Here is a 17658-nt window from a genome sequence, read left to right on the forward strand (position 1 = left end):
TCCACCTCACAGGTCCTCACACCCATGGAACAGCCTCCCCCACCAGCAGAACACTCACCAAGGAGGCGATTTGAGAAGGGACAGAAGAAAGTGAGCCTCAAAGCGATGTACACTAACATAGATGGAATTACAAATAAAGCAAATGAGCTTGGAGAACTGGTACTAGAGGAAAACCCAGACATAATAGCCCTCACAGAAACAAAGATCATGAAAACGATAACAAATGCAGTGTTCCCACAGGACTATTATGTTATGAGGAAAGAGAGGGAAGGAAGAGGTGGGGGTGGTGTAGCTCTGCTGGTAAGAAAAGGGTGGGATTTTGAGGAGATCGATATTCAGGGCTGTGAAGGTTTCAGTGACTACATAGCAGGTAGTGTAACAAATGGAGGGAAAAAAATTATAGTCGTAGTCATATATAATCCACCACCAAATGACAGAAGACCTAGACAGGAATTTGATAGAAACAACATGGCCACCATTAACATAATAGAAAGAGCAGCTTCTGTTGCTAGCAGGAATGGATCTGGACTACTAATTATGGGAGACTTCAACCATGGGAAGATAGATTGGAAGAACAGAGACCCGCATGGAGGACCAGAAACATGGAGAGCTAAGCTGCTGGACGTGGCAACAAGAAACTTTCTAAGCCAGCACACCAAAGAACCAACAAGAATGAGAGGAGAAGATGAACCAGCAATGCTTGATTTGATATTTACCCTAAATGAATGGGATATAAGGGAAGTTAAGATGGAAGCGCCCTTGGGAATGAGTGACCACAGTGTATTGAACTTTGAGTACCTGGTAGAGCTAGGACTTATCTCCCCCCAAAAAGAACTAGGAATCAAAAGGCTGGCATACCGAAAGGGGAATTATGAACAGATGAGAAGTTTCCTAAGTGAAATACCTTGGGACACAGACCTCAGAGACAAGTCTGTATAGGGTATGATGGACAATGTCACACAAAAGTGTCAGGAGGCAGTAAACAGGTTCATCCCGGCCCAAAGGGAAAAATCCGAGAAGCAACAGAAGAATCCATGGTATAATAGGGCATGTATGGAAGCGAAGAAACTGAACAAAAAGGCGTGGAGGAACTTCCGGAATAACAGAACACCAGAAAGCAGAGAGAGATACCAGAGAACCAGGAATGAGTACGTCAGGGTGAGAAGAGAAGCAGAGAAAAATTTTGAAAATGATATAGCAAACAAAGCCAAGACCGAACCAAAGCTACTCCACTGTCACATCAGAAGGAAAACAACAGTGAAAGAACAGGTATTGAAACTTCGAACAGGCGAGGACAGGTATACAGAGAATGACAGAGAGGTGTGTGAGGAACTCAACAAGAGGTTCCAGGAGGTCTTCACAATAGAACAGGGTGAGGTCACTGTGCTAGGAGAAAGGGAGGTAAACCAGGTGGCCTTGGAGGAGTTCGAAATTACGAGAGAGGAGGTCAAGAGACACCTGCTGGATCTGGATGTTAGAAAGGCTGTTGGTCCAGATGGAATCTCACCATGGGTACTGAAAGAGTGTGCAGAGGCACTTTGCTTGCCACTCTCCATAGTGTATAGTAAGTCACTAGAGACGGGAGACCTACCAGAAATATGGAAGACGGCGAATGTGGTTCCAATATACAAAAAGGGCGACAGACAAGAAGCACTGAACTACAGGCCAGTGTCCTTGACTTGTATACCATGCAAGGTGATGGAGAAGATCGTGATAAAAAACCTGGTAACACATCTGGAGAGAAGGGACTTTGTGACAAATCGCCAACATGGGTTCAGTGAGGGTAAATCTTGCCTTACAGGCTTGATAGAATTCTACGATCAGGTGACACAGATTAAGCAAGAAAGAGAGGGCTGGGCGGACTGCATTTTCTTGGATTGTCGGAAAGCCTTTGACACAGTACCGCATAAGAGGCTGGTACATATGCTGGAGAGACAGGCAGGTGTAGCTGGTAAGGTGCTCCAGTGGATAAGGGAGTATCTAAGCAATAGGAAGCAGAGAGTTACGGTGAGGGGTGAGACCTCCGATTGGCGTGAAGTCACCAGTGGAGTCCCACAGGGCTCTGTACTCGGTCCTATCTTGTTTCTGATATATGTAAATGATCTCCCGGAAGGTATCGATTCATTTCTCTCAATGTTTGCGGACGATGCTAAAATTATGAGAAGGATTAAAACAGAAGAGGACTGTTTGAGGCTTCAAGAAGACCTAGACAAGCTGAAGGAATGGTCGAACAAATGGTTGTTAGAGTTTAACCCAACCAAATGTAATGTAATGAAGATAGGTGTAGGGAGCAGGAGGCCAGATACAAGGTATCATCTGGGAGAGGAAATTCTTCAGGAGTCAGAGAAGGAAAAAGACTTGGGGGTTGATATCACGCCAGACCTGTCTCCTGCAGCACACATCAAGCGGATAACATCAGCGGCATATGCCAGGCTGGCCAGCATACGAACGGCATTCAGAAACTTGTGTAAAGAATCATTCAGAACTTTGTATACCACATATGTGAGGCCAATCCTGGAGTATGCAGCCCCAGCATGGAGTCCATATCTAGTCAAGGATAAGATTAAACTGGAAAAGGTTCAAAGGTTTGCTACCAGACTAGTACCCGAGCTGAGAGGTATGAGCTACGAGAAGAGACTACGGGAATTAAACCTCACTTCACTGGAAGACAGAAGAGTTATGGGGGACATGATCACCACATTCAAGATTCTGAAGGGAATTGATAGGGTAGATAAAGACTGTCTATTTAACACAAGGGGAACACGCACAAGGGGACACAGGTGGAAACTGAGTGCCCAAATGAGCCACAGATATTAGAAAGAACTTTTTTAGTGTCAGAGTGGTTGACAAATGGAATGCATTAGGGGGTGATGAGGTGGAGGCTGACTCCATACACAGTTTCAAATGTAGATATGACAGAGCCCGATAGTCTCAGGAATCTGTACACCTGTTGATTGACGGTTGAGAGGCGGGATCAAAGAGCCAGAGCTCAACCCCCGCAAACACAACTAGGTGAGTACACACACACACACACACACACACACACACACACACACACACACACACACACACACACACACACACACACACTACTGATACCCGAGGAGAAGTGATCCAAGAGGGCTAGCAGACTTCTTCAATAGTACTTGAAGACTCTCAGCTTGTTCCCTCTCTTTAACCGATTTCTGATTGTCCAGGAACAACACTGGAGCACCAGTAGAGCAGGAGCTAGTCCACCGGGGCCACAATACATTGTCCAGGAACAACACTGGAGCACCAGTAGAGCAGGAGTTAGTCCACCGGCTCACAATACATTGTCCAGGAACAACACTGGAGCACCAGTAGAGCAGGAGCTAGTCCACTGGCTCAATACTTTGTCCAGGAACAACACTGGAGCACCAGTAGAGCAGGAGCTAGTCCACCGGCCCACAATACATTGTCCAGGAACAACACTGGAGCACCAGTAGAGCAGGAGCTAGTCCACCGGGGCCACAATACGTTGTCCAGGAACAACACTGGAGCACCAGTAGAGCAGGAGTTAGTCCACCGGCTCACAATACATTGTCCAGGAACAACACTGGAGCACCAGTAGAGCAGGAGCTAGTCCACTGGCTCAATACTTTGTCCAGGAACAACACTGGAGCACCAGTAGAGCAGGAGCTAGTCCACCGGCGCACAATACATTGTCCAGGAACAACACTGGAGCACCAGTAGAGCAGGAGCTAGTCCACCGGGGCCACAATACATTGGTCTGGCGTTCGAATCCCGAGCTTGGTGAGACGTTTGTTAACGTTTTACTTATAATATGAGCGGATGCCTCTGTCCATCAGGCCTTGGTGAATAGATACGTGATGGTGAGCTAACTCATGTGAGCTGCGTTCTGGGGACGATGAGCCACTGACAACGGCCACCTTGGTACGCCGGACGGGCTGCCTATCCCACACAACACCAAATACCAAAGGGACACAGTGTTAGAACATGAGCACGAGGGATATTAAAGACTGACGTTTGTAAGAGGCGAGGCAACGTTTGTTTACATACAGAGACTCAGTCACGTAAGTGTGAATACCATGATAACACTTTCCTGGGAGTGACCAGCTGCCTCGTGTGGGTCAATAGTAGCTGCCTCGTGTGGGTCAATAGTAGCTGCCTCGTGTGGGTCAATAGTAGCTGCCTCGTGTGGGTCAATAGTAGCTGCCTCGTGTGGGTCAATAGTAGCTGCCTCGTGTGGGTCAATAGTAGCTGCCTCGTGTGGGTCAATAGTAGCTGCCTCGTGTGGGTCAATAGTAGCTGCCTCGTGTGGGTCAATAGTAGCTGCCTCGTGTGGGTCAATAGTAGCTGCCTCGTGTGGGTCAATAGTAGCTGCCTCGTGTGGGTCAATAGTAGCTGCCTCTTGTGGGTCAATAGTAGCTGCCTCTTGTGGGTCAATAGTAGCTGCCTCTTGTGGGTCATTAGTAGCTGCCTCGTGTGGGTCATTAGTAGCTGCCTCGTGTGGGTCCATAGTAGCTGCCTCGTGTGGGTCCATAGTAGCTGCCTCGTGTGGGTCCATAGTAGCTGCCTCGTGTGGGTCCATAGTAGCTGCCTCGTGTGGATCAATAGTAGCTGCCTCGTGTGGATCAATAGTAGCTGCCTCGTGTGGATCAATAGTAGCTGCCTCGTGTGGGTCAATAGTAGCTGCTAACTCGTGTGGGTCAGTAGTAGCTGCCTCGTGTGGGTCAGTAGTAGCCGCCTCGTGTGGGTCAATAGTGCCTGCCTCGTATGGGTCAATAGTAATAAGTAAGTAATTATCAAAAGAAGGCACCAAACCGGGAAGGCTATGTAGCACCATCAAATACGCAAAATAATCAGAGGGCGCTAAATATCACCAAGGATGCCAATACGAGAACAAAAACGCATAAGGCGAACGATATCAAAAGTATCCGAGTCACCAAGAAAGCTATCGAGGGACAGGTGACCGCGAGGGGCGGTCGGAAAGCAAGACACACGCTCGTCCTGGAAGTCAGGACATTCAAGAAGGACATGCACGACCGTAAGAGGGACAATGCAACTAGGACAATAAGGAGCAGGGCGGCGCTCCATCAAGTGACCATGGGTTAAGCGAGTATGGCCAATACGCAACCTCGCCAGAGCTGTTTCCCACCGCCGGTTACGGTGGAAGGAGGACGGCCACGAGGAAACACAACATTTAAGAGTACGTAGCTTGTTACCAGTAACAGACAACCAAGAAGCCTGCCAACGGGTAAGGACTGAGGAATGGATAACTGGGTAAAAGTCGGAATACGGAATGCCTTTACGAGAGATGGGACAAGAGCGGACAGCTTCCTTAGCGGCAGCATCCGCACGCTCATTTAAAGACACACCAATATGGCTGGGAACCCAACAAAACTCAACCGACTTAAATTTACTGTGAACGAGAAACAGCCAATGCTGGATCTCGACAGCTATTGGATGAACCGGATTAAAGGACCTGAGAGCCATGAGGGCACTACGAGAGTCAACAACAACCACAAAGGAAGACTGACAACGAGAAAGCAGGAGACGAAGAGCATAGAGAATAGCATAAAGTTCCGCTGTAAAGATGCTAGTCTCCGGAGGCAAGCGACACATATAAGTACGATCAGGAAAAACAACAGAGTAGCCAACACCGTCCGCTGACTTAGACCCATCGGTGAAGACAGAAACGGAGCGGGAGTGAGAAGAAAAGTGCTCAAGGAAAAGGCGTTTTAGAACCGTAGGAGGGGTAAAAGCTTTAGTGATACGGGTCAAGGAAGTACAAAACCGCGGAAGAGGGACCCTCCACGGGGGCAAAGAAGGAACAACACGAGGAGAAACATCAGAAATACGAACGGAGAGAGAATCCTGTAGGCGAGATAACCGGACAGAAAGAGGGAGGTGGTGAAGAGGAACAGGAACCGCAGGAGGGGTAAAAGTTAAAGCACGACAGAGGCGAGAGGAAGGATGTTGCAAGGACCGCGCAAGATAGCGAAGACAGTAGCGATCACGGCGGTCCTGGAGAGACAGGAAGCCAGTGTCAACATACAAGCTAAGGATGGGAGTCGAACGAAAGGCACCAGAACTGAGGCGCAACCCAGTATGGTGCAAAGCATCAAGACGGCGAAGAGTAGAAGGAGAAGCAGACGAGTAAGCAGGGCAACCATAATCGAGCTTAGACAGGACGAGAGAGGAATGTAAAGCAAGGAGAGTGCGCCTATCTGCCCCCCAAGAAGTACGGGACAAGACCCGAAGGAGGGTAAGGGCCTTAGAACACTCAACACGGAGGTAAGAGATATGGGGAGACCAAGACAAACGAGTGTCAAGGAATAACCCCAAAAGCTTCGCAGAATCTTTGTATTCAAGGGGATGACCATAAAGTGACAAAGAGGGACGAAGAACAACCCGTTTCCGCGTAAAAGTCATGGCACAAGTCTTAGAAGTAGAGAACTTGAAGCCATGACCTGTGGCCCAAGACGACACGGCATCAATTACAAGTTGAAGCCGGCGTTGAAGGAGAGGCGAATCATCACCCTGACAACAAAGGGTAAGATCATCGACATAGAGAGCGGAGAAGACACCAGAAGGAAGAGAGGAAAGAAGACCATTGAGGGCAACAAGAAAAAGAGTAGTGCTCAGAACACTACCCTGGGGCACACCTTCGTATTGCTGAAAAGAGGGAGAGAGAGCGGTACCAAGGCACACCCGAAAGGAACGACGAGAGAGGAAGCTGCAGAGAAAGAGAGGGAGATGACCACGAAGGCCAAAAGAATGAAGTTGAGATAGGATATGATAACGCCAAGTGGTGTCGTAAGCCTTTTCTAGGTAAAAAAGGACGGCAACAACGGAGGTCTTCGCAGCAAAAGCAGTACGAATATAGACCTCCAAGTTCACCAGGACATCTGTCGTGCTGCGGCACTTGCGGAAACCAAATTGAGAAGGGGAGAGGAGGTGATGGTGTTCCAGGAACCACATCAGACGAACGTTAACCATACGTTCAAAGAGTTTGCAGAAACAACTTGTGAGAGCAATAGGGCGAAAGTCCTTAGGGGAAGTACCCAGAGACCCCGGTTTGCGAACAGGGAGGACAACGGCATCGAGCCAGTCCTCAGGGACTGACGACGACTCCCAGATCCGATTATACAGACTCAGTAAATACTGAGACGTGCTCGGAGGGAGATGGCGAAGCATCTCATAATGAATACCATCGGAGCCCGCCACCGTAGAACCGCAGAGGGCCAGGGCAGAACGAAGTTCAGAGAGAGAGAAGGGATCATTATAGGGAAGCTGAAGATGAGTGCAGAATTCTAAAGGACGAGACTCAAGGACAGGTTTACGAAGAAGGAAAGATTGGGGAAGATGAAGACCAGAGCTAACAGAAGAAAAGTGGGAACCCAGTTCGGAAGCGACCTGCAATGGGTCCGCCACCAGAGTATCATGGAGGTGAAGGACCGGTGAAACATCGGGAACGAACTTACCCGCTATCTTGCGGATACGCTTCCAGATCTGGGCCAGAGGGGCCTCGGACGTAATTGTTGAGACATAAGATGCCCAACATTCACGTTTAGCCGTACGGATGGCCCTACGGGCCACCGCACTCGCTTTCCGAAAGAAAAGAAAAGAATCGGTCGTCTGCCTACGGCGGTGCCTCTTCCAGGCTGCACGCTTACAGCGGACAGCCCGAGCACAGTCCGCATTCCACCAGGGAACGCACTTCCGTGGACCCCGAGAGGAAGAGCGAGGAATAGAGCGGAGAGCAGCGTTGAAGACAGTGTCATGAAAAAGGAGGAGAGCGCGAGAGAGAGGCAGAAGGGAGAGGTCAGGGAGAGCAGCACTGAGGGTAAATAGGGTCCAGTCTGCCTTAGCAAACTGCCACCTAGGGAAAGAGAGGGAAGGGCGAAAAGAGAAAAAGGAAACAAGGATGGGGAAATGATCACTTCCATGGAGGTCATCAAGAACCTGCCACGTGAAATCTAAGTAAAGAGAAGAAGAGCAGAGAGAAAGATCAAGACAAGAAAGGGTGCGAGTCCGAGAGTCCAAATGAGTGGGCTCACCATAATTCAGAAGAGACAGGGAAGAAGAGAGGAGAAACGGCTCAAGGAGGCGACCCCGGGTATTCGTCAGAACGTCACCCCAAAGAGAATGACGACAATTGAAGTCACCCAGCAGGAGCACAGGCTCCGGCAAGGAGTCCAGGAGGTGTTTCAAATCAGGAAGAGAGAGCGGGACACTCGGGGGGAGATAAATGGAACAAACTGTGTACCATTTCCCCACAAAGATACGAGCAGCAGAACAATGGAGAGGCGAAGGAAAAAGTAAAGGAACAAAGGGAACATCAGCCCGAATCAAAAGCGCAGAAGAATTAGAAGCCCCAGCAATGGCTGGGGGGGGGGGAGAGAAAGGAATAGCCACGAAAACGACCAGGACGAGCACCAAGCATTGGCTCCTGGAGACAGACACAAAGGGGCGAAAACCGCGAAATCAGAAGTTGGAGTTCGAGGAAATTGGCGTAATAACCTCGAACGTTCCATTGAAGAATGGACAACGACGAGAAGAGAAAGGACAAAAACAGAGAACAAGGAAGAAACAAAGGCGAAAGAGCAACAGAGCACGTTAAAGAATATCAGGGTCGGGATCAGGGTCAGCAAAGTCAGGGTTAGGGGGCATGGGTAAACTGAGCAAAGACGAAGGGAAGGAAACGGGAGAACAGAGCAGAGGTGGGCGGGCAGGGTCTGGAGGAGGAGGAGGAGGAGGAAGAGGAGGAGACAACAGAGAGGAGCCTTCAAGGACAGCAGCAGGAGGAGGGGGAGTAGAAAGAGGGGAGCGCACCCCAGCAAGAGCAGTAACCGAAACGGAAGCATGGGCCAAAGAAACCTCCATAGCAGGAACAGGGGGCGCAAGCACTGAAACGGGAGGGGAAGGAGCAACAGAGCCAGAAGGAGGAGCCGAGGAAGAAAGCGAAGCCTTCTTACCCGCCGGGGAAGAGGAAGGAGAGGAGCCAGGCTTACGCTTCTGACTTAAAGAGACCGGTGTCCCAGCAACTACGTACCGGGCAACGGATTCCAGTGTCTCAACAGGAGAAGCCGAACGAGAGCACACACGACGGCCGTTAGGAGAGCGATGGACATCCGCCCGCACCGACAGGCGGTGGGGAGAGCCAATAGATGGAGGAAGAGGATGGGAAGGAGGATCGGAGGGGGACGAGGAAGAAGACACAGAAGACACGACAGACCGGGTAGAAGGAAGGGGAACCCCAGACAGAGGACCAGGAGGAGGATCCTTCGGGAGAGAACCCAAAGGAACAGAGGAGGGGGCAGTGGGCGCATCAGGGTCCAAGGCCCGGAAACGGTTGTGAGTCTGAGGAAGGCGGGAAGGACGAGGAGAGGAAGAGCGCAACACGCGAGCATAAGAGATATTAGCATAAGGCGGGAGCCGGCGAACCTGGCGCCTCGCCTCAGGAAAAGATAAACGCTCCCGGTGCTTCAGGTTGAGGACGGCTGCCTCAAGCTTGTAATGGACACACGCACGGGAGAAGGTAGGATGGGCCTCACCGCAGTTGAGGCAACGAGCCTGGGGAGAAGTGCACTCCGACTTAAGAGTGACCTTCGCCACCACACAAAGGACAGAGAGAGACAGTCCGGAGCAGCGGAGGGCACCATGCCCAAACCTCCAGCACTTGTTGCAGAGCCGAGGAGAAGGAATGTACTCCTGGACAGAGCACCTGGCACCAGCAAGAATGACAGAGGGCGGAAGGGTCCTACCATCAAAGGTAATCTTCACAACCCAGAGGGGTTGACGGCGACTACCACGAGGGGGACGAGTAAACGTGTCCACCTGGAGAATAGAATGGCCCTGGGCAGCGAGGATATGGCGAATATCGTCGTGGCAGTCGCGCAGGTCCCGAACACCGGTTGCAACATGGGGCGGGAGCAAAATAGTGCCAACACTGGCATTCAACTGAGCGTTCTTCGAGACCCGAACGGGGGTCTCGCCAAGGCAGGATAAGGCAGCCAAGCGGGAAGCAGCATCCTGAGAAGGAGCAGCAACGACACGTGTACCGAGACGAGTGGGGTTGAAAGTAATGGAGGCATCCACGGAATCGATGAGATGTCGATGAAGGGAGAAATAGTCAGGAGGCGCAGAATCAAGAGGGAGGAGATCAAAATATTTGGCCCACGAAGCGGGACCAAACAAGGCTTGATAGGTAGCAGAACTGGAAGGAATCGAGCGAGGGCGGCCGTGACGAGGACGGCGGTGAGAACCCCCAGAGAGAGAGGGGTTAAAAGGTGCAGTAGTTACAACTAGAGAAGGAGCCGCGCCAGGGGACGAGGTAGTCACCACTGGGGGCTTGGGGCTCGACCCAACCACAGAGGAGGGAGGGGAGCCAGAGGAAGGAGTCAGAGAGGCCAAAGGAGGAGCAAGATCGGGGCCCAATGCAGCGGAGGCTACAGAGCCCGGTCTTCCAATACGGACCGACTCGGGGGCTTGGTCGCCCACCCCACGAGCCTGAGAAGGTAAGCCAGAAGCAGCCGAAACAGGGGTTATCATCTTGACGAAATGAAGAATTCACTCACGAATGTGCCCCCACACCCACCATGGAGCCACAATTAGAGGCAGGACACCCAACAAAAAGCTATCGCCGATCTTGTCGGGGCCTCCTAGGGGTGCGTCGTGAGTATACGCCCCACAAACGCCACCTTAAGAAACCGACAGTCCGTCGAGATCGGGTTCAGTGACGAAGTGGGGATTGACAATAAAAGGTTCCCCTCGCTCTCGACGTCGGGTACTGCAGTTCTACGGGTGCATGAGTATGCCTCCTCAAGCACCCGGGCGTCAAAATAGAAGTGCATGGAAGAACCAGAACGAGCAAAAGGTCGCCAGGAAACGGCAAGCAGATAGGAGAAGAGGGGGGAGAAAAACGAAACAGAAGGAAAAGGAAAAGATGCCCAGCAAAATTGGAGAGGACGGCAGCAGGAGCACAAGGCTAGAAAAGGACAGAGGACTGTCCCAAGGACCATCACACTCCGGCAGCCGCCCACTAAGCCCCCACACGGCGACAACGAGCTGAGCGGGGAGGGGGGGGGGTCAATAGTAGATGCCTCGTGTGGATCAATAGTAGCTGCCTCCTGTGGGTCAATAGTAGCTGCCTCGTGTGGGTCAATAGTAGCTGCCTCGTGTGGGTCAATAGTAGCTGCCTCGTGTGGGTCAATAGTAGCTGCCTCGTGTGGGTCAATAGTAGCTGCCTCGTGTGGGTCAATAGTAGCTGCCTCGTGTGGGTCAATAGTAGCTGCTTCACGTGGGTCAATAGTAGCTGCCTCGTGTGGGTCAATAGTAGCTTCCTCGTGTGGGTCAATAGTAGCTGCTTCACGTGGGTCAATAGTAGCTGCCTCTTGTGGGTCAATAGTAGCTGCCTCGTTTGGGTCAGAAGTAGTTGTCTCCCAAGGGTCAACAGTGGCTGCCTCGTATGCGTTAATAATATCTGCCTCACATGGGTCAATAGTAGCTGCCTCGTGTGGGTCATGAGTAGCTGCCTCGTGTGGGTCAATAGTAGCTGCCTCGTGTGGGTCAATAGTAGCTGCCTCGTGTGGGTCAATAGTAGCTGCCTCGTGTGGGTCAATAGTAGCTGCCTCGTGTGGTCAATAGTAGCTGCTCGTGTGGTCAATAGTAGCTGCCTCGTGTGGGTCAATAGTAGCTGCCTCGTGTGGGTCAATAGCAGCTGCCTCGTGTGGGTCAATAGTAGCTCCCTCGTGTGGGTCAATAGTAGCTCCCTCGTGTGGGTCAATAGTAGCGGCCTCGTGTGGGTCAATAGTAGCTCCCTCGTGTGGGTCAATAGTAGCTCCCTCGTGTGGGTCAATAGTAGCTCCCGCGTGTGGGTCAATAGTAGCTCCCTCGTGTGGGTCAATAGTAGCTCCCTCGTGTGGGTCAATAGTAGCTGCCTCGTGTGGGTCAATAGTAGCTGCCTCGTGTGGGTCAATAGTAGCTGCCTCGTTTGGGTCAATAGTAGCTGCCTCGTGTGGGTCAATAGTAGCTGCCTCGTGTGGGTCAATAGTAGCTACCTCGTGTGGGTCAATAGTAGCTGCCTCGTGTGGGTCAATAGTAGCTGCCTCGTGTGGGTCAATAGTACCTACCTCGAATGGGTCAATAGTAGCTGCCTCGTGTGGGTCAATAGTAGCTGTCTCGTGTGGTTCAATAGTAGCTGCCTCTTGTGGGTCAATAGTAGCTGCCTCTTGTGGGTCAATAGTAGCTGCCTCTTGTGGGTCAATAGTAGCTGCCTCTTGTGGGTCAATAGTAGCTGCCTCTTGTGGGTCAATAGTAGCTTCCTCGTGTGGGTCAATAGTAGCTGCCTCGTGTGGGTCAATAGTAGCTGCCTCTTGTGGGTCAATAGTAGCTGCCTCGTGTATGTCAATAGTAGCTGCCTCGTGTATGTCAATAGTAGCTGCCTCTTGTGGGTCAATAGTAGCTGCCTCTTGTGGGTCAATAGTAGCTGCCTCGTGTGAGTCAATAGTAGCTGCTACCTCGTGTGGGTCAGTAGTAGCTGCCTCGTGTGGGTCAGTAGTAGCTGCCTCGTGTGGGTCAATAGTGCCTGCCTCGTGTGGGTCAGTAGTAGCTGCCTCGTGTGGATCAATAGTAGCTGCCTCGTGTGGGTCAATAGTAGCTGCCTCGTGTGGGTCAATAGTAGCTCCCTCGTGTGGGTCAATAGTAGCTCCCTCGTGTGGGTCAATAGTAGCTCCCTCGTGTGGGTCAATAGTAGCTGCTTCACGTGGGTCAATAGTAGCTGCCTCGTGTGGGTCAATAGTAGCTTCCTCGTGTGGGTCAATAGTAGCTGCTTCACGTGGGTCAATAGTAGCTGCCTCTTGTGGGTCAATAGTAGCTGCCTCGTGTGGGTCAATAGTAGCTCCCTCGTGTGGGTCAATAGTAGCTCCCTCGTGTGGGTCAATAGTAGCCCCCTCGTGTGGGTCAATAGTAGCTGCTTCGTGGGGGTCAATAGTAGCTGCCTCGTGGGGGTCAATAGTACCTGCCTCGTGGGGGTCAATAGTAGCTGCCTCGTATGGGTCAATAGTACCTGCCTCGTATGGGTCAATAGTAGCTGCCTCGTGTGGGTCAATAGTAGCTGTCTCGTGTGGGTCAATAGTAGCTGCCTCTTGTGGGTCAATAGTAGCTGCCTCTTGTGGGTCAATAGTAGCTTCCTCGTGTGGGTCAATAGTAGCTTCCTCGTGTGGGTGAATAGTAGCTGCCTCGTGTGGGTCAATAGTAGCTCCCTCGTGTGGGTCAATAGTAGCTGCTTCACGTGGGTCAATAGTAGCTGCCTCGTGTGGGTCAATAGTAGCTTCCTCGTGTGGGTCAATAGTAGCTGCTTCACGTGGGTCAATAGTAGTTGCCTCTTGTGGGTCAATAGTAGCTGCCTCGTTTGGGTCAATAGTAGTTGTCTCCCAAGGGTCAACAGTGGCTGCCTCGTATGCGTTAATAATATCTGCCTCACATGGGTCAATAGTAGCTGCCTCGTGTGGGTCAATAGTAGCTGCCTCGTGTGGGTCAATAGTAGCTGCCTCGTGTGGGTCAATAGTAGCTGCCTCGTGTGGGTCAATAGTAGCTGCCTCGTGTGGGTCAATAGTAGCTGCCTCGTGTGGGTCAATAGTAGCTGCCTCGTGTGGGTCAATAGTAGCTGCCTCGTGTGGGTCAATAGTAGCTGCCTCGTGTGGGTCAATAGTAGCTGCCTCGTGTGGGTCAATAGTAGCTGCCTCGTGTGGGTCAATAGTAGCTGCCTCGTGTGGGTCAATAGTAGCTGCCTCGTGTGGGTCAATAGTAGCTGCCTCGTGTGGGTCAATAGTAGCTGCCTCGTGTGGGTCAATAGTAGCTGCCTCGTGTGGGTCAATAGTAGCTGCCTCGTGTGGGTCAATAGTAGCTGCCTCGTGTGGGTCAATAGTAGCTGCCTCGTGTGGGTCAATAGTAGCTGCCTCGTGTGGGTCAATAGTAGCTGCCTCGTGTGGGTCAATAGTAGCTGCCTCGTGTGGGTCAATAGTAGCTGCCTCGTGTGGGTCAATAGTAGCTGCCTCGTGTGGGTCAATAGTAGCTCCCTCGTGTGGGTCAATAGTAGCTCCCTCGTGTGGGTCAATAATAGCTGCCTCGTGTGGGTCAATAATAGCTGCCTCGTGTGGGTCAATAGTAGCTGCCTCGTGTGGGTCATGAGGAAGCTACGAGTAGAGACTACGGGAATTAATGCTCACGTCACTGGAAGACAGAAGTGTTAGAGGGGACATGATCACCACATACAAGATTCTCAGTGGAATTGATAGGGTAGATAAAGACAGACTATTTACCACAAGGGCACACGCAGAAGGAGACACAGGTAGAAATGGAGTGCCCAAATGAGCCATAGAGACGTTAGAAAGATTTTTTCAGTGAAGAGTAGTAGTGAAATGGAATGCATTAGAAAGTGATGTGGTGGAAGTTGACTCCATACACAGCTTCAAGTGAAGATATGAGAGAGCCCAGTAGGCTCAGGAACCTGTATATTAGTTGATTGACAGTTGAGACGCGGGACCAAAGAGCTAGAGCTCATCTCCCGCAAGTACAATTAGGTGAGTACACACTCGAAGCTGAACACCATAACCGGTTACTGTACCTGGCCCCTGGCCTAGACCCCAACACACACACACACACACACACACACACACACACACACGAGGCTGAACACCATAACCGGTTACTGTACCTGGCCCCTGGCCTAGACCCCAACACACACACACACACGAGGCTGAACATCATAACCGGTTACTGTACCTGGCCCCTGGCCTAGACCCCAACATAACAGTTACACACACACACACACACACACACACACTCGAGGCTGAACACCATAACCGGTTACTGTACCTGGCCCCTGGCCTAGACCCCAACATAACAGTTACAGAAGGCGTTATTGAGCCTCCAAGCTACTTGGTGGGTGTGGTAGTGGGTTTAATGTCCAGTAGTGAAATATGTGCCCTTAATACATACTCATACTTGCTCATACTTCACATTAATAGAAATAAACTATAATAATATTGTTGAAGTGACTTGTTACTTGTGAATTATTTGTAAGTGAGGTGGCCTCATGTGAGGTGAGGTGAATGACGTCACAGGTAGTTGACCCATCAGGTCAAGGTAGTCAAGAGGCGCGGCGGGCAGTGTGGCGCGGGCCGTCGTGGGGAGAGGTGCTGCTCACCGCCCGCCTCACTGGTGTTACTAATTAGTCACCTGGAGAGTGCTGTAGATCAGGTTACCTGCCCCAGGCTTACAGGCAAGTTACTCTAGATGTTTAGTTATTTTATCACATTGTTTTCTGTTGGTAGAACAATATTTGCTGATTTTCTAATTAACCATGGCTACAAAATATTAAAACTTTATTTAAAATAATTCAATTAGCTCTGGTTTACTTGTTAGTAAATATGATAGTGTAATATACCTTTGTCTATTAGTAGACACTTTTACCTTGTTCAAGACTTTTCATGAAGCTTATTAAAACAAAATTAAATTCTAAAATGACTGGTTACGTGATTAACTGTTCCATAACAGCGGCGTGTTAACTTTATAGTGAAATTGAACCTTCGACCAAAAGCAGGTGGAAAAAGTTTACAATTATAGTTTAATTCTGGCAGTTACAAGGTGTTTCTTGTGAATTATCAGACTTCAGGCTTTGAAATTCAGACCAAAGATTTTTAATTTAGAAAGTGTCACTCTTCACCCCCCCCCCCTTCAACAATCCTATGTGAATGCAACTAGCCATCCTGACTCAATGTCGTCCACGCTGCAGCCAACACCAGAGACGCCATAATTAACATTAACCTCCTGTGTAACTAAGCACTATATTTTGTCCAATAAAAGTAAATATTAATGTATATTTATATAGTGTATAGGTCTGATAGTTGGTGGACATTATAGCTCCCGAGTGTATTCCAACCAGTCTCCCTCGCGTAATAAATAACTATGTATAATAATAGTTCACGTATGAAAAACTATTTTAAATGAATCTAGTGTTAAAATGTATGAACTGTTGTGGGTCAGAGCACGGAGGAGCATAGATTGAGGACAAGTTGTGTGTGAAGCGTTCTTCACGTTCATGTTTGGCTGCCCGGGTTAACGATCACTTGGCCGTTGTTGAGAACGGCTTGTGGATGAGTCAAGTCTGAGGTCCACCAGGCTACGAGGGGCCTCGTAGCCTGGTGGATAGCGCGCAGGACTCGTAATTCTGTGGCGCGGGTTCGATTCCCGCATGAGGCAGAAACAAATGGGCAAAGTTTCTTTCACCCTGAATGCCCCTGTTACCTAGCAGTAAATAGGTACCTGGGAGTTGGTCAGCTGTCACGGGCTGCTTCCTGGGGGTGGAGGCCTGGTCGAGGACCGGGCCGCGGGGACACTAAAGCGCCGAAATCATCTCAAGATAACCTCAAGAAGATGTGTTCATTTTATTATTTTGAGGTATTTAATATAATTTGTAATTTCAGACATGTACGAGAGTGCATCAGTACAACGGCACTGCAGCAAGGGTCAACCAGACCCAAGAAATTGGTCTCGTACAACGGTACTGCAGGTATGGAGGAATTAAAGTTACTTGGAAAAACTTCTCTCGAATCGCAGTGGTCATAATGTAGTGTATATATTCCCACAAGTACAATAAGTGAAGGGTTTAATAATTTTAATCATTTAACTCACTATACCATGAGGCAGTGATCTTCTAATAGGTATAGTCCAATGTAATTTGTGCATCAACCACTTAAGAGTGGTAAACCATTCTTTTGGCCTGTAATTTGACCATTTAGTGGTAGGTAGTGTAACATGGTTAATGTTAATCTAACATTTTTGGGTACCTTTCATTCCTCTTGCCTCCCCTCTCCATTCATCCTTCTGTTAGTCTCTTCTCTCTCACCAGTCCAATCAATTATAAACAAAAATTACCCAAGAGGGTGATGCTTCAACTGGGGGTTAGAAGACTACCCTGCGAGAGGAAAGTTATAGCATGTGGGGGAAAGTGTCGGGGCAATAATTAACAAGCTGAATATTCCGTCGGACAGTTTCGGGAGGCTGACCACTTGGCAGCTACGTGGCCATCATCCGCATCTTGCACAAGGTATTGGTAGCTCTGGAACGCTGCAGCATTTCTACAGATCAACAGATATTGTGGTCAGGTGGCATGCCCTGTGAAGTGTTAGAGGTGAACGTTTCTGGGTCTCCAGAACTGCGTAACATAGCACTAACACCAAACCAGGTAAACTAAGTGTCCCTCATTATTGCAAGAAGAGACTATATAATTGGGTGAGCTCCTATGGCCACAGGATAAAAGGTTTTAAAGCAGGGACACCAGACTACTCAAGGGGTCTATGGTTTTGCTGGGAATGAAGCCGTTACTTATGTCACTGGGGGATATTCCCTTTGTCCATGCTAACAAAGGAAGCGAGTTCCAGGCCGGATGTTCACCGAAGGTTTCCTTCATCCAAGACTAGAGCGTGTTAACTTCCTTTCGGATGCTTTCTGATGTTGTTGGAATGTGTAACTTGGGTAGAACCTTCCTCTATAGACTGGATGTGTTCCCGTACAAAATGTCACTGGAGAGGCCAGTTCCTTGGCAGCTTTTCCTATTAGATTCTGGACAGTCACTTGACTGCCCCAGAGCTCCTCCAAGCCTTTCTC

General features: G+C 49.9%; 1 protein-coding gene across 2 annotated transcripts in view; it reads left to right on the top strand.

Annotated features, from left to right (window-relative positions):
- The first annotated feature begins 14970 nt into the window (after positions 1-14970).
- Positions 14971-17658, top strand: part of LOC138358925 (uncharacterized) — a 53459-nt gene continuing 50771 nt past the window's right edge. The window contains exons 1-2 of one of the 2 annotated variants that reach the window (XR_011225634.1): positions 15130-15271; positions 16476-16561. The gene's annotated coding sequence lies outside the window, so the exon portion shown is untranslated. Of the gene's footprint in view, positions 15276-16475; positions 16562-17658 lie in introns of both variants that reach the window. The other variant, XR_011225640.1, reaches the window with a different exon arrangement.

This window comes from Procambarus clarkii, chromosome 8, assembly GCF_040958095.1.
Source record: "Procambarus clarkii isolate CNS0578487 chromosome 8, FALCON_Pclarkii_2.0, whole genome shotgun sequence".
NCBI classification, from domain to species: Eukaryota; Metazoa; Arthropoda; class Malacostraca; order Decapoda; family Cambaridae; genus Procambarus; species Procambarus clarkii.